Consider the following 23,659-nt stretch of genomic DNA (forward strand, 5'->3'; position numbering starts at 1 on the left):
GAGATAAATTTTGCACTGTCCTGAGTGCACTCAACAGTACAAGATCCTGTGCTGTGCAGTTTTTTATCAGTTTTTACTCAAGGTAACTGTATGACTAAATCCTGTGGGTTTTTTTTTTTGTTTTTGTTTTTTTTTTCAAAAAGGTTTTTCTTATTCCTAGATTCACAAACATTAGATGAGAAGAATGTGTATGATCTTCGAATCTGAATTCATCTCTATGTGGACCATGGACAGGTAGGCATATATTTTGACATATACTATATTTTAGAGCCATTTAAGCAAGAGCGAGTTTTACACCTTCCATGGTAGTCTGTTACAGTGTTTAATTATCCAGAATAATTTTGAACAAAAATTGGTGTACTTGGCCTCATTAATGTGCGGCAAAGAAGAGCTTTTTTAAAGCAACCTCCAGACAGGATTTGTAAACATCAACTTCATTTTTATTTGGTACAAAGCACATTAACGGCAGCAGCAGAGAGAGAGCTAAAATTTTACAAGTAGAGAATTAATCACAGCGGGTGATGACAGGCTGGTAAAGTGTCTCATTAGTAAAAGAATAACAAGGAGTTTAATGGAGAGTCAGTGTTTTGTAAGTATAATAGCCTGGGTTTTCAAAAGGGATTGGTGATTTGGGAATGCCTCTAGTTTTGATACTAGATTCGAACCAGTCAGATTTTTGAAGGCATTAAGAGCATCTTTCTGTAGCTGCTTTAAAGATTTTGGAGGGTAAGCGTGCCAAAGACAGACTGTCATTTCCATCTCAGACACGGTCCTTGACTAAAGCGTTCCTAGTTTCATAGCGTTTCAGGATGGACCAGCATGCTTTTAAGAGGCAGATTTGCAGCTGATATAAAATATCTTGGACACAGACAACATGGAACAGTGGCAGATTACAGTGACTGACATACTGTCCCTATTGTGAACTTTTTTTGCAGCAGAAAAACACTGTATCATCCTAAGTGAGAGCTTCTCTTATGTGGAAACTTAAACCTCCTCCCCATTCTGCAACAATAGCACTTACACAGGGCAGCGTTGTGGAAAGGCTTTGTTCTAAACATGCAGTCTGCTTGCAACAAACATCACCAGTGCAAGTTCAGCTCTAGAAAATGGATTAAAAAATACAGCTGGCAGAAGGAGACATAACCATAAAAGACAAGAACAAGTTGTAACTTACAGAGACAACTTGGAAACTGGGAGACACAAGGAAGAAATTCTTTTAGCTGTTTTGAGGATAAGCCAGGCTCATGCGTGCTGGGTGGTTTACTCTTGTTAAGTATAGCTAATCTTTTCAAACAGATTATCTGTTTATATATATATATATATATATATAGCTTTTATTGGGTTTTAGTCCCATGAGTACTTTTTCTTCAACTACGAAGCGTATCATTTATATAGGTACGTAACACAGTGTACTGCAGGGTAGGTATTGTATGACATTTTATTTATATTTTGCTGTTGATATGTGACAAAATGATGTTTCTGCTGCTTCTGGTCTCGTTCATTAGAGTGACCAGGACAATGGGCATAGCTTCCTGCAATACCATCAGGCTAAAGCATAAGGGGAATTTAAGTAATGCCTAATTCTTATAGGCCCTCACCTGGTGTAAATTGTAGCTACAAGTTAGGAGACTAAATAGTATAGGAAGGAGCATGCACCAAAACCAGTTAATGAAATCCAATCTGTTAGTGCAAGAAAGCTGAATTTTTCTTGATATTCCCTCCCCTGCTAAGTCTATCAAAGTCAAGTAAGAATTTTGATGCCACCCCCTATCTATTGAAGTCATAGTGAAAAAAAATTCAGTGTTCATTGTATACCCAAATTATTTCTAGATCTTCAATTCATAATAAATCTACTTAGAGTGCTTTGTTCTGATGAACTCATTTAAATGTGTTATATTTAAAAATTGCATTTTCAGAGGCTTCTCTAGACAATTCTTAATCGGTTGTCATGGTGATGTCACTGATTACAGTTTTCAATGTCCCATTTGAAGATTATTCACTATCTAATGATCCAAAAAGTAGGTCTAGTTTCTTTCTTTCTTTCTTTTTTTTTTTTTTTCTCCAAATCTTTCATGAAATGAATTACAGAGGTTAGTCATAGTAAAAAATAATGGTAAATGCAAATCACACAATGTAAAGGACAATTTCCTTAGGATGTTTTATATAAAGTGCATTTTCAGTAAACATAGAAATAGTTTAAAAATCACTAAAAATAGGTATATGGGTAAAGAACACCTGAAATATCCTTGTTCAAATGTTGTCTTCATCTGTCACTAAAATTACAAAATGGTAATGGTCTGCAGAGCATGTGAAATTATTTTATATTTAAAAAGAATTTGTTGTGACATATTTCTCAGTTCCTGGCTGGACTGTCACTTCAATTTAGGTAGCTTTGTAAGCTGCAGCAGAGATCTAACTGGAAATTCAGTTTCAGCTTCACCTGAGTGTGCTCCACATTTTGGGGAAAAAAAAAAAGTTCTTGTTACCTTCCCATCTTTAAAGGGTAAAATGTCATGCATCCCCTCTAAAAATCTTAAAAGCATTCCTTTCATCAACAATATTTTGAAGTTCAAGAGAGATTTTTGTACACTTTTGTAACCCTTATAGGTATTGCAGACTATAATGTTTCCTGCACGCACATTGTTCTTGTCTATCCAGAGAGTCTGAGCAAAGCATAAGAACCTTCTATTACAATACAAATCACTGTGTTATCCAATAAGACCAACATAACTTTTATTTAAAAATAATTTTCTGTAAGGTCCATTTCCCAAAAATTTATTGGGAAATTTACGTGGAATACCTGTGAAGTCAAGAGAATTTTAAATGATTTAGGATGCACTTACATCAGTATTTAGAACATCAGTATTTAGATTTGGAGAAAAGAAAGTTACCGTAAAGTGTGTTTCCTGGATGTTTTTAATTGTTCTTCTTGGGCTCACACCATGTGTAAGTCTGTTGCTTATCAGGACAGTAATATTTTGCCCGCTGAGCCCTTGCTCAGTACTCCAGAGCTATTTGCCTCCTTGTATCTTACTTTCTCTTCTGCTTCCATTCTGTCTTTCGTTCATCAAATTCTGCAGCACTTAGGCTGAAGTCAAGGAATTAGATGAGTGAACTAGTGAACTATTTGTATTAGTAAAGGAATTGTAAGAGTAGGGTATGGAATGAGAGTGGGAAAGAATAAAGAAAAACAAAGGTAAAAAAAAGAAACAATAGTGAAAAGAAATACAATGAATATTTTTCATTGTTGGAGAATAAAATGAGAGAAAATAGAAACTAGTTCATTTTATTTATATGCTCTGTTTTGGAAAGCTTTTGCTATATTTGAAAGAAGGCCATCTTATTCTGGATGTAACTGGTCTTCAGAGGACATTCCTTTGGTCTTCCTTACAAAATGGTTTCCATTACCATAACACTGAGTCAGTCTTTAACGATTCTATTCTCAGAAGGTACAGAGGTTATATTAGCCCCATTGAACAAATGAAGAACTCTATACACAGAAGGAAAAAAAACCAAAAACACCTTGATTCCTAGAGGCTCAGTGCCTTTTCAGAGGTCAAATTCAGGAAATTGAAGCGTGAGCTTTCCTCATTAGAGTATAGTGCTCTGTGATAAATCTTAATATTCTTCCATCTTGTACAATTCTCCATGTTTTGTGAGAGGAACAGAATGATTATCATTTCTTAATGAGCTCATAGTTTCTGCTGTAAAAAGCAAAAAAATAAAATAAAAATACTGTTAGGGCTTTCATAAACACCATAATCTACCTCATCAGTATGATGTCCTTCCTATCTGCCTCAGGCTGTCAAATCCTTAAAGACATCACCATGACCTCCTCATTTTTTTCAGTCCTAGTGGTGATACAGTTTGCTTCCTCCTTACTAACTCCACAACTTCATACTTGCTTGCTATTCATGTGCATGCAGTCATTGCTGTGTCTACAGGATATGTTTTGGACTAATTAACTTAAGATATGTTGGAGAGAAAATTGTTAACAGGGAATATAGGGCAATTTTCATTTCATCCTTTTCTCCTTTTGAGAGAATGGTCTTTATAATTTGTAAAAGTTTTTCCTTTATTAACTTTTTTTTTTTTTTTTTTTTTTCTTTCAATTATTGCATTTAAATTCACAGCTTGATCAAATAGTTTCATTTTACAAAAAGCTGTTTGCCTGTCCGGACTAATTTTTCTTGTTACAAAGTTATTATTCACATGCATTTTAGCTGCTTGGAACTTACCTCTTTCTTCATGCTTACATGTGAAAAATTGTGGTTTTACCTCATCAGAGCTCTGTGACTTGCATGTTTGGCAGCATGTGTTTTTTATGTAGTGCTCAAAGTCAACCAAGTCTCCAAATAGATAACTGTCCTAGTAACTTCCAGAACTTTTATTTGTGTTTATCCTCGATGGGTGTAAGCACTATGTAAAATAAAGGAAGAATAACACCGCAAACGTCTTCTGAGAGATACTAGAAGGTTGCAGCAGAGAAAATCCTAAGGAAGTTGCATGAGCTGTGTATTATTATGCATATGCTATAACAGCGAGAACATTAAATATCTCATGCTCTACCACAGCCACAAATATTATGTTTGGCATGTAACGAGGTCTGTACAGTCTGAAGACTGTTGTAAGAGGTTTTACCTGGCAAGAGGTTTAAAGATAAAAGCCCTTCAGAGCTAAACCTAATTGTCCTTTGAGGTATGTGTTAAAGTCAGAGCTGTTCTTGATGGTGTTTATAGTTACCTTCCCAAGAAATCTTTGCTATCTAAACTAAAACCAGTTTTAAACCTCCTGCTTATACTGTTTTTACTGCAGAGAGAAATGTTTCCTCTTTATAGAACGTTACACTAATTCAAACGATAATTGCATTTTATCCTTTTGGTGGTGATTGTTGCACTGGAACTAATATGAGTCAAAATAAACTTCACACAGATGATTAAAAGGAAATAGAAATAATATAATTAAAAAAAAAAAAAAAAAGAATTCTTCTCATCAAGAGACCAACCTACTTAGAAAGTAGATAGTAGAACATTTATGGTTATACAGTAGCTTGTTTATGCCAAATGTAGGTCATTATGTATCTGTGAAGTACTCATTGCTTTGTGGCTTTATATACTGACCTCTCATATTATAACATTTCATACTAATTTATGCATTTTTTCCTCTCTCTCTCTTTTATTTTTCTTTCATCCAACCCCTAGAAATTTAATTTACTATTGTAGATAGAGTGGCATGCATTCACTCTAATGGTCAAGTGATTAGCTCTTCAGGATGGCATACATATCTTAAAACAAATACATTTATTTGTCACTGAATATTCAGAGATCATTATCTTAATTACATTTTAGTAGTAAGAGGCATGACAGAAAGTTGATTTTTTTCCCTCTAAACTTGAGATTCTTTCCATACTGGCATTCAATTTGATTAATGTTTACATTAACTGCAATTTATTGGTCACTTGCTCAGCAGAAGCTTTCCAAAGAAAGATTATAAATGCTAATATGTTACTATTTACATCCCCATAAAACATCCACAGATTACAAATTGGAAAATATAGGACTAATTAACACTGATCAGCAGATGTGTATGCTGATGTGATATATTGGGAAAATCTGATTTTCAGCTTCATTTAGTCAGAATCAACATGTTGATCATTATTATGAGTGATTGAGTAGACATTAAAAGACACTGCTAAAACCCCATTCATACATGCAGTCTTGCTCTCCTATACCTCTAAATAGGTAGAAATCTCAGATATATCTATTTTGCACTGAATTTGAAAATCAAATTCTATTTACCTAACTGTGTAAGTGAAGATACTTAGAAACTTTCTTATGTTAATATGGCAAATTGGTCCATGGAGGATACTGACAAGACTGGTTCACACAGACACTTTCAGTGTAGAGGAAAACTGAGATTGCCCTTCTTTATATATACTGAACTTAAATAAAGCGTGATTAGAATTGGAGATATGAAATATCACAACATAACTAAATCAAGAAGGAAAATCTTTAAGACAATTGGTATGTTCTGAGATCATTACAGGTGTAGTGCAATAGAAAAGGAAGAGCTTCCAGTTCTGGTGAACAGAATGTATCAAAGGAAAGAAAACACTTTATTCCTGTTTTGATCTAGAACTTTTAGATACAAGTGCACCATATGCTAGTAGGCAGCAGGACTAAGGTAGATCTGACGGTTTGTGAAAGGAACATACAGAAATAAGAAAATAGAATGAAGAAACTGGCTGGTGATACTCACAGCCCATAATTAGGAAGGAACATTCCTGTCGTTCCTGTTTACTCATAGGAATTGCTGGAAAATGAATAGCATTAGATGTTCGGCAACATTATTCCTTTTCTGTCTGCACAAGTTTTTAATTGTTGTGATGTCCAAAATAATTTGTATAGATTTTTAAGCTATGAAATATTTTCACTCATAATATGCTTTAGCAAGTCAGCCCAATAAAGTCTTAATTGGACTATTTTGGAATGAGTTTGAGATTAAATTTTAAATTGGTGGCAACTTCCTTCATGGTGTAACAGATCAAGTTTTCACCTACTAAAAGGTACCCCAGAAAATGTGTACTTGTTTTGTCAGATACAACTTTTCCAGTGCACGCTCACTCACATACAAGGGCCTACTTTCCTGTCTACAAGAGTGATATGATTTATATATATATTTATGTATAAACATACATGTATTTAATAGTATACAAATACCTCAATTTGACATTTTTTGCTTCTCAATTGTGTTAATACAGTGAGTTGGCACTTTTAAGGTCTCACATTCCTACTAGTCTGTGCCTCCCATAAATACCAGTCCAGCCGTCAATCTCCTCACCTTCCATGAAGTTTCTTTTTCACAAGCTATAAAAGTCTTTCAGAAAGGAGAAAAATGTCATTTTTTCTCATCTGTTGTGAACAAGGTTCAGGTCATCCATGCACTCTGTTCCTCTACCATAATTGCTTCCTTTTAACGGGTTGGGAATGCTCTGCCAGAAGATAAAAGCAAAAGAAGGACATTTGTGAACTTAAAGAGCTTTTTTTATTGCCTGGCCCAATCTCCAAGCATTTCAAATTTTATTAACCTCTCCTATTATCCAATTTATTATTCCAGTACATTGTCCCTTGGTTGGACTATCAGTTAATGGTTCTGCTATCAGAAACAAAGCAAGACTGACAGAGGAAAAGAGAGATCTGTCTTTCATTCCCAGACAGGAGAACAAAATAAGGCAAGCTGATGTGTGTCATTAGCAACTTTGCTACCAGAAATTCCTTCTAAACATTTCTGACTGCATTCCCCTGATTTTGACAAATGCTTCAGCCATGAAAGAGCTTTTAGCTTCAAAACAATTTCTACACAGTATTTTTATACGCTATTTTTAAACAGGAATAGTATTTCCTCCAATCTAACCTTCTTACAAAGAAAATATCTACAGGATTTTCAGTAAAAATGAATTTAAATTCTTCTCCTGATCTGAAGCTTGGACATCATGCTCTTACCACAAATATTTGTCTGGAAATACTTATAATATCATCTGCTGACTTGTTTTTTGTTTGTTTTTTTTTTGAGTTCATATAAAAGGAAGTAACTATTCTGGAAAAATATGCAGTACAGCTATTAGATCAGTCAGTTATTTATTTGTCAAATGGGAATACATAAAAGAAAATACAGCCTTTGTATTTCTACATTTAATGATTATTATTATGGAAATAATTGCATTTTCTTACAAAAGGGAAATTCTTACTCCAGTATTCATCAGTACTTTTTCTTTATTCAGCCATGTAGATGTAACTCCCTCTTCTCCTTCTGTTGTACTTGACCAACAACCAAACCAGAGTCTAAAAAACAAAAGTTAAGAAATCTTCATACCTTTGTGCTATGGAATGTAAAGGGAGTCACAACACATTCTTCTAAAGAATTGCTGCTGAAGACATAAATTCATTTCCCTAGCAGTCAGACCACTACTAAGCTGCATCTATTCTTTGCCTAGTTCTGTGCATTTTGAAGTGCTTAGCTAAAGCTGACCACTGCTAATAGTGATCCTTATCAGTTTTCTTTTATGCTAGAAGTTCCATACAGGAATGACAGAACTGTATATCCATATTAAGTGTTCATATATCTTCAGATCCGTTTGACTTATTTAATTTTATATTAAGGCTCCTGAATAGGGATAATGAGGTTTCCAAGAAACATTTTTCATATAAAAATGAAAAAGATGGGCATCCATCTCCACTGAACACAGAACAGCTGCCTGCAGATCAGTAAAGACTTTCCAATGCTTGCCACTGTAGTGTTAATGGAGCATTACAGTGATATCCTTTGACAAATTTGAACATGGTTTTTTAGTTTCTAGTGCAGTAATAATTGGAAAATATACAACTGCAAAGTCTGTATAATCTGTTAGTTACTGTTGGTCAGAAAGTTTCTCTCAAACCTTGCAAAAGTATCAAATAGTATGCAAAGTGTGGTAGATACTCTAGATTTCATCTTGTCTGCAATGCATTTTTGTACTAAGTGGAAAATTTTCCTAAGTCAAGTCTAAAGAGTGTCTCAAATTCCTGCCAGCATTCTACTTGAAACTGTTACTTTCTTCCAAGTCACCTTCTTTCTATTTTGAAAGCTGTCATTATTCAAACGTCAGTGCATTTCCATATCTTTTTATTTACAGTCACTCGTAGTTGAATGTGTACAGATAATCATGCAGCTACTTTCAGTTACATTTTGAGAGTGGTAGGTCACTGTAAGATGCAGAAATAATTGTATAACTTAAATACACAGCATTAGGTTTTCTTTATGCTTGTGTGCATACACAAATGCCCGCAAACGTAAATATACAGACACGCTATCCTGTCTCATATAGTTGTAACCAATGAAGTCTTACATCAGGTTCTGTGAGGGTTGTTTTCAGAAGAAGGTAACCATTTGCGTTTCCAAAACTGTGTCAATCTGGAAGTGGTAATTATGTTTTAAAAAATAAATCTTAGGGAAGTAAGTGAAAGGTCGAGTGTTAGGAAGAAAGAAAAAGAGCATCAATTATTTGAATTATTTGCATCAAATACAGCCTATCATTCATGTCAGCTATGAAAAATTGTCAATCATCTTATAGTTAAAAAACGAAGCGTGCTAACATTTTTACAGAAAGCCTCATCCAGATCTTAATTCCCAATTATTTCTTTCATATATCGATAATTTAATTCAGTGCAACTTCTAAAAGCAGCAAACCTACAGCTGCCTGCTGTACTCTATGTGGCTTCAATACTCTTCATAATCTGATGTGTAAGTTAGTGTACCTTGAGGAATAGGGAATCTTCCAATTTATTAGCTGAAGTATCTTACATCTTTCGATGCTTGAAAAAATTTTATATTGACATATCCGGAGTTTTTATTGAAGTTATATTAGTGCTATCTATCAGGGATATGCTAGAAAATCTATAACTTCCACCAAAATGTTGCCCATGTGAGCAATTCAGTTTATGAAGTACAGTCTTCTCAGGCTGACTTAGTGCCTCCTGGTTCATTTTTCAAGCTATGTGATGTCTAATGAATTTGTCAAAATAAAAACTAATACACAGTTTCATGTCTATCATCAAATTATGCTTTCCAATATAGGGCTAAAAGTATGAAAAAAGACACCTATATGAAAGTCTGCAAATGGAAAACATCTCAGGTCTATGCTATTCTATTTCCTGTTTTGACACTTCTTTGCAGCCTCAGAGCTGTTTTACTTTGGTTGCAATTACACTGGGAGTTTGTCCAGATAAAGTAATGACACTGTTTCATTATGTGAAGCATGTAGATATTTGTCTGTGGTGCACCATCAAGCCAGTCAATATATTTGAGAAAACATAAATATAAGGAGAGGTTGAGAGGTCTTTATGACCTTCTTTAAAGCAATCTCAGATCCCATTTTCTAAACCACTAAACAGGGATTTTCAAACTCATTTGTTTTGCCGTACATATTAAGTCAGAACCTTACATCAAGTATCAGGCTGACATTTTTAAATAACAGCATAATGTTTACCCTGTTTATATATGCGGCATTGTTTTCCTCAGGTCTTAAAGATTCTTTGAATAAAACTAAGAACAGTAAGCCTTTAGGAATACTAAAAGGGAAAATGATTTCTCTGTGCCCTGTTCAGCAGGCATCAGTAATATGTGCTGTTCTGGCTACCAGTTTTCATAATCATAGGCAGTTGTCAGTCATCATAAATCAGTCTCTACTGTGACCTCTGTGGGACTAAGCAGGTCACTGCAGAGTGCTTCACATGTTTTATTTTTCTCTTTTGATGGAGTGAAATAATGACACAGTGGCAAAGGAGAGTTACAAGACCGGTAACTTCAATCAGATGCCATGTATGCACTCCCAGGTACAGTCAGGGCTTTGGGACTACAAAGCTGTGCTTTCACTGCAGCTGATCCAGAGCTGACAATTCTCTGGCCTTTCTACACGAGAGTGTGATGTTCAGGAACTCTATCTAAGCTGATAAAACATATTAAAACTCACTGGGGAGGCACTGCTGATTCTGGAAAGTAAACCATAAGGCTCAGAGAGACTTCTTGTAGAGAACACGTAACCATCAGTAGGCATATTCTTGTATTTCATCATTAAAAAGTGTATTTTAAGCATTTCTTTTTTAAGCCTGTTGTGTCAGATGCTGAGCAGAAATGAAGTGGTTTTGAATTCAGTGGAATGATGCTGATTTATGTCCGCTGATATAAATCCTACACATGTGGATGCTATTAATGCCAGACATGGATCGAATAACTTTTAGATGAATTCAAGGCATTTAAACAAATAGGCTGCCTGTAAAAACATGTGCTGTTAATAGCTTACCATGATATATACTGTGTGTTTACCTTAACAGCTGGGAGTGTAAATGCAACCTTAGATACACATGTAATTGTGTGGGGCCAGGAAAGTAACACGGGAGCACACTGGCACCAAACAGTAAGTGCCATCCTAAAGAAGTACACAGTGTACTGTAGAAAGCTGCCTATTTGCTGGCTGGATAGTGCCAGTCCCAAGCTAGTCTTTGGTTAGTCAGTTGAGCAGCCAGGCTCAGACAACTTTTCTGCTGTTTTAGCATTTTCCCATGCTTGTTCAGAAGGTGATACTGCTGGGATAGTCAGCAGAGCCTGCAATGCAGTAATAAAACATGATTATAGATTTTTGTTTTGTTTTGTTTTTCAGGCAAGGTTGAAGTAACTGTCAGGGAAAAAAAAATAAGTTGAAAAAGGCAGAGGACTCTGAGTGAAATGATGACTACAGACAAATGTGGGAATAAATAACAGAGGTAACACTGAAAGGCAGTCTGTTAAGGTTTTAAGATTACCCCAGAGGGGTTAATTGAGTTTTTCAAAACATTTTCCATTGGTTTCAGATGGTAACATCTAACTAATGAATCAAGAATGAAGATTCCTTGAAGGAATGTTCATTAGCATAATTATGCTCATTAACATAATACGTTCATCACTTAATTCAGATCTGATTGGCTTACTTAGGATTAAAAGCCTGGAGCTGCAAAACTGAAGATGACCTTTTCTGTGAGTGAGCAGATTTTCCTGCTCAGAAGGTTTGTGATCACACAGTCCTGTAGCCCATGTTTTCACCAGTGCTTGCAGTCTGTTTTTGTTCACCACTACAGCCTCAGTAACAAAGGTTCTCAGAATTTCTTTTCAGTGCCAGAATATTTAATATTTTCCAGTCAAATTCCTACGAGATGGTGTTCTGCATAGGAGTGTATTCTGGAAATAGTTAATATAGGCACTCTAAGATGAGTTCATTTATTCTTGATAATAACGGAACGCTAGGTTGGCATCCTAATGTCCTATTTTTCTGCTTAGTTGGAACCTGTCATGTACATGTTAACATTAACAGGAAAACTGAATATGAAACTTGACTTCACTACCTAGAACATTAAAATTTCAGTAAGTTCAAAAAAGAAAAATGCAAACATTTGAGAGGTCATTTTGCTTGTTCATTTTTTTTTCAGTAAATTGCATAAAACTCTCATTATATCATTTATCTCTCATAATAGCTTAATTTGGACTCCTTCCAAATTAAAATGGAGATAAAGTCATTGTTTTGCTGTTTTCAAAAGAGATGCTGAATTTCATAGGAATAAGGCAGTAGAGCAAGGTCTTGAATACTAAAAAGACTACACAATTTCCTTCTGGTAGCTATGCTGGCAATTGAGTTAGTATGTTTCCCTTGCTTGAATGGCTAAAGAAAATAATGGTTTTGTCCGTTCAAATGGCACTGTTGAATCCAAGAGTTGATTTCAGCGATGGGATTCATACATCATGCTGTCTTACTCCGCATATGGGCTCTTCTTCTAGAAGAGTTCTTTGATGGATTCCTGTGTGATAAAACGCATCACTCTGCACCTTATATTGCTTCCATTGCATTCTCTACACAGCAAGGGCAGAATAAGTCAATAAACTCTGCTTATCTCCGGAACATTCCCTTTTAAAGGTAGTATATGATGTTATTACTAAAGCCATAGTTTTCAAAGATGGTGAGATGATATATATTTTTTTATTATTATTATTTTATTTTTTTTTAAAGAGTCATGAGACAGTAATATGCACCCAAGCAGGGTTTGTTGCCGCTACCTACATAAGCTTACTTGTCAGCAGATTGCATACTAATTTATTAAGGCTGATTCAGTTCATCGCTACATGTCTGTAAGCCATTCATGACAAGCCAGAACAAAAAACTGTATCTGCTCTATAACTGGCACCCATCACTTGTGAGGTGAACTCACAGGAAGTTGTCATAAAACTAAGGCAGCTGTATGGCTGCGTTGCAAATTTCTGCTCTAAGCAATGTCTGAGTCCAATATTAGCTTCCGATGAAAACCCAGCTGAAGTTTTCAGTGTGTTTCAGTTATGTAGTGTTTTGCAGGGGGCTCGTAAAAGAAGCCTCAGGGTAACACCTTAGCCTTTCATGGCCATGCTTCTAGATGGTGTTCCCACCTCTTATGTATCCTTTTTCCTTCTGGGAAGATCACCAAGTTCACTTTCAATTTAACTAATTTTGACTTTGATTACAATCAGGAAACTTCACTGATGTTCCTAGGTGTGCATGAGCACAAAAATTGAGATTTGACCATACAGTACTATCAAATAATATCAAGTAATAATAGAGTTTACAATTGTAGGCATTTTTTAGTAACACTGCATAATAATATGGAGCATCTAATGAAATTTAAGTAAACAAAATGGCAGTGTTTCTATTGGCAAATGTCCAGGACACAAGTACAATCTTTTGTCTTTGTAATCTTCTCCTTAACAAGTGAAAAGAGGAGATCAAAGACACCTTTAATTCTTATATTGAAGACCAGCGTGATTTGTACTATCTTTTAAATCTTAACTAGTGACTTCTCTCAGTTTTCCAGCAATGTAAGTAACAGTAGTAATAATTAATTTCAAATGCTCTTAAGTACTTTTCAAGGCATGGGTTTCAATGAACTCTGTGAAAATATGAAAGAGTTATTATTTCCCAGTTTTGCAAATAAGGAAAGTAATGTAGTTTGGGTTAGTGATTTGCCTAAAAGCACACATTGATATAATGCACTTCTAAGAATAGCGCTCACAAGTTTCTGGCTGCCGGCCAAGAGATCTCTTCACTAAAGTACTTTGCTTCTGATACCTATGTTAAAACCCATGTGACACTGATATAGATATGACTGAAAAGGAAGATCACCGTTTATTGCACTGGCTATCCTTTTCAGAACCTCAGACTTTGTTATCATAGACATCAGAGATTTCTCAGTATAAACAGACCTAAGCTGTTGCTCATTTGACAAGTGGTATCATGGTCCTCAATTCTTGGATGATTCTATACAGGAACACTCTTGACATATTTTAGCATACTTTCCTCCATGTAATTTTTATTGTTACGCCCACTCTTCTTGATGAATAGTACACACAGGGTATTAAAAATTAGAAGTTTATTTCAAAGTGGAATAGAGTTAAATTCAGTGTGAGTGGTGAAATACACAGTACTGATTGTTGGATAAACTTGAGAATGGAAAGCCCTGCAAGTATTTTGCTTGTAGAGTAAGTTTGGCATCACTGGCCTTATTGGGTATGTGCCAGCATCTCTGTCTGCCCCATCATTTATTCTTGGAAATGTAGTTGCTAGATACAGCTATAATAGTTAAAAATAATGGTGTAAAGTTAATGAAAGGTAGAAAGTCACTCGTGATTTCTTGCCTTGAGTGTGGAAGAGAGCAAACAGCTTTATTAATGTCCTTAAAATAGTAAAAAATAAGAAAACAAATGCATCTGCTGATTATATATGCTTAAAGTATGCTTTCAGGTGTACCAAAGGAGCTCAAAATCTTCTTTTGTTTATTTATATATATATTTTTAACCCATTTCTGATAGCTGTTGAGGTAGCTGTGTAGTATCAAAATTACTGAGTTTTAAAAGGCTCCGTTCAGTGCTGACTAGTTCAAGGTCCAAATTTGCTGAGGCCTTTATCAACCCTACTTTCGATTTTTTTGGTGCTTAGAACACTATCAACCCAAGCTACCTGTAGGTAGTGTGAGTCTGTCCGGTGAAGGATGGGCACCCACAGCCTGTGCACCTTAAAACCTGTGTTTTAGGTGTGAACTGACGAAAAAAGGAAACTTCATTGTGATGCACAGGTTAGGTCATTTATAAATTAGGACTATAAGGACTAAATAACCCGGGTCATTCTGTGATTCTGTGATTCTGTGACTAAATATAAAGACTATATAGGACTAAAAAGGGTTGTCGCCTGGGAATGCATTTCAGGCGTGCTGCTCACAGGAGACATGGACAAGGTCGACACAGCTGCTTCTCTTGTGCACTCTGTCTAACCCTTGCTCTCAGTCCTTGAACATCTACCTCAGAGCTGCAGGTTATGAGATGCAGTTATGCACTTAAGAGCATTGGTAAATGGTCAAGTTAGGGAGAAGTGGGGAGAAGAGACTGATGAAGTAACATACCTACTAAATACTAACTACCAGAGTCTAAAATAGTGCTTTTGAAATTAGAACACAATGTAGCCAAGAAATCAAAGGATATTAAGCTAGTCAGTAAAACGAAGTATTTGGATTTACTAAAATGCGTAAAAGATACCAATGCTTTCCAGTACCTTGGCAATGAACAGTGTAGTAATGTTTTTTATGAGTGTTTTTAAGTTCTGGCTGCTTTGTGGCTTCCATCTTCAGGAAGCACAGCATGCTAAGTGTGTGCATATGTTATGCTTAATTAATTGGAGTTTCTAAATACACAAGCAGAAATTAATGTCTAGTTCACAAAATTGCTAAGGCTATAAGGCACTCTCCCATACTGAACCATTATGCTCTGTACATGAACCATCAAGAAGGCCATAAGGCTATCTTCTGTATTTTAGATATGTTTCATATGTAGGTGGCTGTTGCTATTTCTGCTGATTTATTTATTTATTTGAGTGTTTACATCTCCTTATTTCACATTGTAGGAATCAAAGTAGGAATCTACACATCAAACATAGCACCTAAAGCTGACACTGGCTCTCAGGAGAGAGTAACTTCCTTACTGTTCAGGGAGAAGAAATCAAGCCTCTTTGTTCTCCTGAGATATGTATTTTGTTTTGAAGATTCATTGTAAAGGCAAAGGTGTATGGAAGTACAGTCATAGCAGTATTTCTTTTCCCCAAGTACGCCCTCAGAAAGAGGTGTGTGGTTTTTGGTTTCTTTCAGTAAGAAATAAACCCAGAATTGTGAATTACTAGCTTTGCAAAGAGACTAAAACTTAATCTAAGTTGCAAGCAAGAAATGGGAGTCTGTGTAGAAAGTGGCTGGAAAATACTGATGTAGTTTCCTTTCAAAAGTAAATTACAAGTACTGATATTCTCATAAGGCAGCACAGAAAGTGCCTGCCTTTTACCCTTCAGTTGAGCATTCATCATCATTAACTGCTGAAACCATATTTTTCAAAGTCTTAGGATAATATTTGTATCTTTTATTGTATTTATTTATTTTTTTTTAATTTGTCTTATTTGATTTTTTTCTCATCTCTAATCAAATCCTGGCATTTTCTAAAACTAGTTTAGTAGTGTTCTAAGATTCATTTCCCTCCTCAGAGCATTTCTGTATGTTTCCTGCATGGTTATTGTTATGCATTCTCTTAATATTGCATTATTCTAATTTGTTTATTTGGTATCCAGATTGGGTACTTTTTTCTTTTTTTAATTGAATCCATGTTTTTAAACATTAGATCTAATGCCAAATCATAGTGTTGCAATTAATAAAAAACAGTTTCCAATAATTTTTTGAAAGTATCATGATGTTGAATAGTCCATGAATATTGTTCACTAGTGCAGTGGGATCCTATGGTGATTCAAGGAGTTGTTACTAATTTGAGCACTGCTAAATATCCACTGAAGTCAGAAGTTTACTGAAGTTGTCTTATAATAGGAGATCCCTCCACAGTTGTCTGAGTGATGGTGTAGAGCTTCATTCTTTAGTTTACCCACCATAATTTCTACTGGTTTCTACAGGAAGGATTACTGCTAACCATTAGCAACTGTAGATCACTGTTTGCATCTGAAGTGCAGATGACACATTGCAAAACACACCTTTCATTGCCTAGGGTAAACATTTGTTCCTCAATTGGTGTAAAATGGCAAGACTGCAGGGGGTTCTACTAGTTGGGCAGTTATCCAAGAATTTTATCATGCTGTGGACTCTAGGAACATACTGTCAAATACAGTCTTACAAGAGCACTGTTAATATCACAGTAAGAGCAAATATCTGACAAGTGCAGTCTTATCCAGCATGAGTATGCTTACATCAACTAAATGTCTTATCTTCAGGCTGTTGTCTGTGATTAATGTTAGTGGTAAACAGCTATAATATCAAATGCTGTTTCTATTAATTTTCATGCTGTTTTATGATACAGTAGATGTCATAGTTAGAGAGAAAGGAGGGGTAGTGTTGGGTCTCACTTCTGATTTCCCTGAATCTAAGCATGAATTTTCATGCAGGATGACTGCGTTTAGACCTACATATACAACTTTATGTTTGGTGACAGTCTGCTTGCCCTGTGGATTTGGCTGTATTTTTTTTATTTTTTTTTTTCCTGAAAGAGATTGATTAACCATGTTCTTAAAGTGAAGTATTTTTAATGAGCAATTTGAAAAGAGACAAAAGTTTTCTACTGACTGTGTTATAATTTTATTATTGTCATCTGGCTCTTGACTGAACTTCTCGGCAAGCAGCACAGCCTGCTTCACTAAATTACAGTAAGACAACATTACGTATTCTGTCTTCTATTAAGTTATCTTGCAAGCTACAGCAGATTTAGTTTACCTTGCCAAACCTCTTTTTCTCTCCTTGTCTACATTTATTAAGAAGCTGAGTTTAAGACAGCCTTGACTGACACTGCTTAGTATATGAGCCTAAACAGTGTGCTGCTGAATTGTTTCATTACTTTCCAAGGACCAAGATGTGAACATTCTTGTGCTTCTTTGCAATGTGTTTTCCAAGCAAAAGAATGCACTGCCAGTGGTTCTCTGTTGTTCAGGAAGTAAAAACTAGGTTAGCTTCCATGTGTTGCAGTAACTGATCTCCTCCTTGCCTCTCACTCTAAGAAATCAAAAACTATTTTTCGTCTATCTGCATAATCTCCTACAGGTGATGTTTTTCTTCCCTGTTTAATTCAGCTGGTAAACTGCTTCTGTAAGAACTTAAGTTGGTGATCCACTTACACAAAGTAATTGCATAAATTTCTATTTAGTACATTTTTTGTTATAAACCTGCGTAGATGTTTTAGACCAGCAGGCTGAGTGTATTACTTATGAGAGTATACCACTGCATAAAAGTTTTTATTGATAACTCTTATGATATTATTATTTAAATCAAACTGTTGTGTCTAGGAAAGGTCTTACTTTGGGTTTATTGAGTCCCTTTACCTAGGTCTTGTAGCAAAGATTTTGCTTTTCTAGTGGCACAGCACTCCCCCTCTAGGGAAGAGGGAAGCAATGAAACAGTTTTACCATGTTACCTGTCTGTACCTGGTCCTTACTGGGAAAACATTATGATGTTGTGATGACTAAATGTGAGAAATGCTCATGTTCAGTAGTCCAGGCTCATGTGAAATTCCCCATGAATCACAATTTATTTCACACTTTTGCAAGAGTGGGCTGCCTAAAGAACCAGGTGCTCAGGTTTGGTGAGATGCAACAGCTCATATTTCCTACTTCCCAACACCGGTTGCCTCCCCAGTAATCTCACTGCTTGAATACTCCAAGGTTTACAGCCTATCCAACTATTCTAATTCCCTTTGTGGTTGTTCCACCTGTTTACTGCTTGGTTAACCCCTCTTTGTTCTCCTCCTATACTTGTTTAGTTTTTACTTACTATGGAAAGTTGGGATAACCTCTAATAGTTAATGGTCCCCTCTGGCTGTAATTCATACCTTACAGCTGGTTTGTTACATCTCCTGATGTTACTCAAAAATGCAGGTCTTCTATTCTGCAAGCAGGAATTTATCTTGTATCAGAGCTCCATGGCACCTCTTTCGACCTCTTTGGAGTTATAACATCTCATTAGGCAAAAGCAACGTTTCTTTCTCCACATTACAACAGAAAAGTGAATTCATTGAATCCCAGTCACTCAAACAATAACCAAGGAGAAAGGCTGTTCTGTTTGAAAATCCTCCTGGTATGAGTGCAACTTATAAAGTAAATGAGTGCTTTTGTCAGAATTGCTGATGCTATTTTCCTTAATGAAAGAAGCTCTGCTTTTTCTCAGTGTAACCACATCTACCCCAGGGCACTGCTACTACAAAAATACCCCTTGCTGATATTGTTAATGGAAAACGTAAATGTATAGCTTTGTTCTAACTGTGATCCCAGAAGTGAGAGATCACACTTTAGGTTGAAATGGGGAATGGCCGTTATTGTATGTGATCATCAGTGTCACAATGGCATTATGTATTATGCATTTGGGGATTTTTCTGTAACAGTGTTGGCAGTGTAAAATGGACAGAAGAATTTGTCACATCCTCACCTAGTACCATTTAACTTGGCCAGAATACATTTATTTAATTGTGGGTGCCTAGCATGAGTGAGCCAAATTTTAGGCTAGGTGAAACTTCAGTAATTGCAGGGAGCTGAACTCTGAACTTGACTGTACGTTTTCTTGACTTATTGATGGCATGTAATAAAATGCAAATGCCTACCTTGTATCTATGACATAATTAATGATAAATACTAGCAGTTATATATTTCTTAATTGAATAAATATACATTTCAAAAAGGAACTGGTCACGTTTTACAACCTAATTAAAGAAAATATAAAAGGATTATTACATGCAGTGGTCTATGATTATTGAGAAAGACAGATAAAACCAAACTTTACTGCAGACAATTTGAAGCAAGAAATTCTATAACAGAAAAGGAAAGGAAAGCATGCACTGAATGGGCACTGCTCTGCATGCTGGCATGGCTGATCTGCACATGGAAGGAAAGCTTCATGGAGCTGTTACCATTGTTCCAGCAGTTCTAGGACAATACCGTATCACACAGCATGAAAGGAACAGCATGTATTATCAAATTCCATTACCCAGAAGCTATTCTTCAGAGTCTTTGGTACAGGTAATTATTGTGGTCCCTAATTTGGCAGCTTGCAACAAACCTTTCTGTCATAGTGCTTCAGCCAGACAATGTTCCGCTGTTGTAAAACCAGCTCATAGTTCTTTCCCTTAGTGTTGGAAGCTGCAGAGAAAAAAGATTCAGTTAAGAAATCATATTTACCTAGGAGACCTATGCTATGTGCTTTGCTACCCATTTTATTTTGCTTCTGCTAGCAATTTCTCCTCTCTTTCACTGTTTGTTTTGTTTTGTTTTTTAAGGGAAAGTATGTCTCATATGTAAAAAACAAAGCACAAGAAAAGAAACAAAAAAAGGAACCCACAAAGAAGCAGTAAAAAGAGAAATGCTCACAAAATGTGGGGAGCCTTTAAAAACCATTGCCCTGTACAGCAATCTTCCTATTCTTCAGATTGGGCCTTGTGGTGTACCCGGTACATACTTGTATATTAGCGACAAATGTGTTAAGGTAAAAAATGTTAGATTTCTTCAGAGACATCAGTGATAAGACAAGAGTACCAGTTTGAAAATGAGTGACCATAATAAGGCTTTAAAAACGGGCTGAACTATTTCCAAACAAAAGGTTTCATACTGGAAGCTAATAAACAAAAATATCGCATGGGACATATTAAATTCAGTAGAGTTTTCAAAGTGAGGATGTACTTTCATTGTGATTTGAAAAGAAGAAGATACAAATGTTATGAGCATGTAGAGTAGAATTAATATTTTGTTTTCCAGAAACTAGAGGAGATTATAGGAGTCTCTTTTTCTCCTAATTACGAAATCACCAAATAGTTGATTTTAAAAGGGATCTCTGGAAATAATTTGCTCATCTCTCCCTTCTCAAAACAGGGTTAATGAGCAGCAGCAAGCTTGGCCAGTCATATTCTGACCAGCTCCAAGACAGTGCAGCCCCTCTGGGCAACCTGTTCCAAGTGTTTGACCACCCTTACAGGTAAGTTTAAATGGCATTTCCTTTTTTTCAGTTTTGGCTTATTGCCTTGTCCTGTCACTTGCAACCACCGGGAAAAGTCTCGTTCCACTTTCCTTACTCTCTCCTATAATTTATTTATACACATTGGTAAGATCCCCCTAAACTCTCTGTACTCCAATCCCAACAATCCCAGCCTTGCACCTCCTTGTGTGGCAGCTGCTCTAAGCTGTAAGAATAACTCATTAAAATTTGACAAATAAAGCTATAACTGTCACTATGGGAATGCATTGTAAAGCATTACTGATATCATTCACTGATGCATATGTTCACATATACATCGACAAAATCTTTTGCGGTGTTCTATGTTTCATCTTGAGTGTCAGCCAGGTAAGTGAGTATCGTTTTCTGGTTAAATTTTTACTTCTGAACTGAAACAGTAGCTGAAGAATATCAGTAGGACAGGATGAACTATTCTTTTAATTTTGAGACCACTCTTAATTTGGGGAGTGACTGAAAGAGCCTACAATATGAAAAATGGAAATAGAGAAAGGGTAGTTTTTGTATATGTGCTTTATTGCAATGGGATATACATGATACTGTTTACTATTTCATAAGTAAAACTTAGGAATTTGGGAACTTTGTAGGTTGGAGTCCCTAAGAAAAATAGCTATGATAGGATCTTTCCATTTCTATCAAAATCTGGAATCCATGCTTTCAGTGATGTCAGGAAATATCTGGATTAAAAACTTCTCCTTGCTGCTGACAAGGGTGTAATAGCAGTGATAGCATCCCACACAGTCTTTGACAACTGAAGCAGGACTCTGTACCATGTTGTCTTGGCTGCACCACAAAAGCTAAAGTCACAATTGTTGCAGACTTGTTTTATCTTCTCACTGTCTCATGATATAATAGAAAAACAGGAAAAAGGAGAGAACATCTCATACTATTCCTGTCAGATAAGAAATTCTGAATCCCATCCTTTTTGTCCTTCTCTGGCCCAGACTAGTTGACCCCTTGTGGTTTTGACAGACAGTGAATTTTCTGTGTCTGGAAGATCCCCAGTACATCATAGGAGTTGAACAAATTCATCTCCTATCATCTCTGGCTTCAGCAGTTTTCCTTATGCAGACATCAGTGTCCTACTCAGCTGACTGTGACAGCTGTAAGCTCATGCTGCCTACAGTGCTGCTGCCAGTGCCTCTGGTGGCCTGGAGAAGATTTAAAACCTGGTAAACAGGCATGTTTTCACTTCTTGTGAGTGGTATTTGTATGGCATGAATGTAAGATTTGTCCCATTTTTAACAGTAATGTCTTCAGCCTTCAGTTGTAGCAGTGCACACCTAATTTTGGCAATACCTTTTGCATCTTTATGTATGGAGAGAAAATGCTGCCTTCCCTGGAAAGAGAAGTATCTGACAGTCCTTTGAAACATTTTCCATATGTAAACAGATGATTAGTATTCTGCAGTAAATATTTACTTCCAATTCTAAAGCTCTCAGCAGAAGACTGGTATTCTGATACTGCATTTTTAAAATCCTTCAGGATGCAGTACAGTCTCCTTTAGTGCTAATTTGTATGTGAATTTTATTATAAAACAGCAATATTTTTATTCATATTAAATATTGATGATGCATCGTTTCACAGTTGCATGAAAAATTTGACTTGCAGTAATAACCTCCTCCTGGTCATGTAAAAAAATCTCCCCCAGGTCTCTTCCTAAAATTTGACAATTGTCTAAATCTGGATGAAAATAATGCTTTTTTCCATTACAGATAGCATAAAGGATATGATTTGCAGGCTGGAAGTTACAGGGAAAAAAATTAGTTGCAGTCCTTATATCCGTTGTCTAGGTGTGTTTTTTCAGCAGGCCCTTCAGCAAGTCCAAACGTTGCTAAATTTCCTCATGCCTGAACCACAATGCTGACATTTTTTGAGTGACTGGGTCAAGATAATTTGAAAGCTAAAATGTATTACTATTCTACACAACAGCCATCTAGTTCATTCAACTCCAATCAGGACAAGTTCTCCCAGGATCTAAAGGAAATAATTCAAAGCCCTACATAATACAGAGGAATGCCACAAGTAGTGCAGCCACTTAAGATATGAAACCATCAGTTGTTGTGAATAGCATTTTGTCTGGGCTAAAATAATCCTGAGAGGAGCAGTCTGTATTTACAAAATTGAATTAAATACATAGCAGAGATCTTTAGCTTAATAGTTATGTTGCTGGTGTCTCTCAAGTTTTCTGCTGACATGCCAGTGAAATTCAGCAGTACTCCAACATATTGAAGTGTGACTTTGCTTGCTTTAGATGTGAGTTAAGTGTGCTCTAAGAATAATGCAAACCATCCACAAAGGTTTGTTATGCCTGCAGCGTTATTGAGCTATCTTAGACCATGAGTATGGAACTGGAATTTTGTAACTGACCTCAAGTTTTGGTATAACAGATGAGACACATCGTTTGAGGCAGTTCCTTGCTGTTAATGTTTCTGCTTATGATGCTATGGTATGTCACAAAAACAATGAACCAAAACTAAACAATAGAACAAACAAAACCCAACAACCACAAACACACCTGGACATGTCCTCAGACTTTTCTACCCTTCCTTTAATTTTTATGTCTTTTTATGACTGCTTTTTGTAAAAAACATGATTTTATATTGAAAGTCTGTTACTGCTTTTTGCATGCCACAAAGCATTTAAAACATGACATTTGCAAAACTAGTCTAATGGAGCGTTTCTGAGTTGTTGGGTTGTTTGCTTTGTTTTTTTTTTTCCATCTGATATACAGCACAGAGTTATTTGTGGTTTGTCTCTTGGTGAGAAAGGCTGCTCTCACAGTTCAGACAGGCTGCTCTGTTGCTCTGGTGTCCATGTTTTGCTGACAAATACCATGCAGTGGGGAAGACTAAAGTTCAAGATATGGAGGTGACATTACCGGTGGCTCTTTTCTCTCTGAAATTCCCCCAAACCATCTGCCATCAACTGATAAGACAGCGTAAGTTGAAAAATGTAAGCAGCAGAGCTCCTACTTTCATTGTCTGTATGACCGCAGGAGAGATGAAAAAAAAAATGACAGCACAGTTCTGCCAGGAGGTACGAGCATCAGG

At 36.0% G+C, this 23,659-nt stretch overlaps 1 long non-coding RNA gene across 1 annotated transcript; it reads right to left on the minus strand.

The window, feature by feature from the left end:
* Positions 1–3,252: 3,252 nt before the first annotated feature.
* LOC107319350 lies at positions 3,253–19,749 on the minus strand. Its single transcript, XR_001557753.2, has 4 exons — positions 19,662–19,749; positions 7,731–7,841; positions 6,841–6,991; positions 3,253–3,704 (listed from the first exon to the last, which is right to left on the minus strand). It is a non-coding gene; the product is annotated as an uncharacterized LOC107319350 (long non-coding RNA).
* Between the last annotated feature and the right edge of the window lie 3,910 nt (positions 19,750–23,659).

Source organism: Coturnix japonica, chromosome 11 (assembly GCF_001577835.2).
Source record: "Coturnix japonica isolate 7356 chromosome 11, Coturnix japonica 2.1, whole genome shotgun sequence".
Lineage (NCBI taxonomy): Eukaryota > Metazoa > Chordata > Aves > Galliformes > Phasianidae > Coturnix > Coturnix japonica.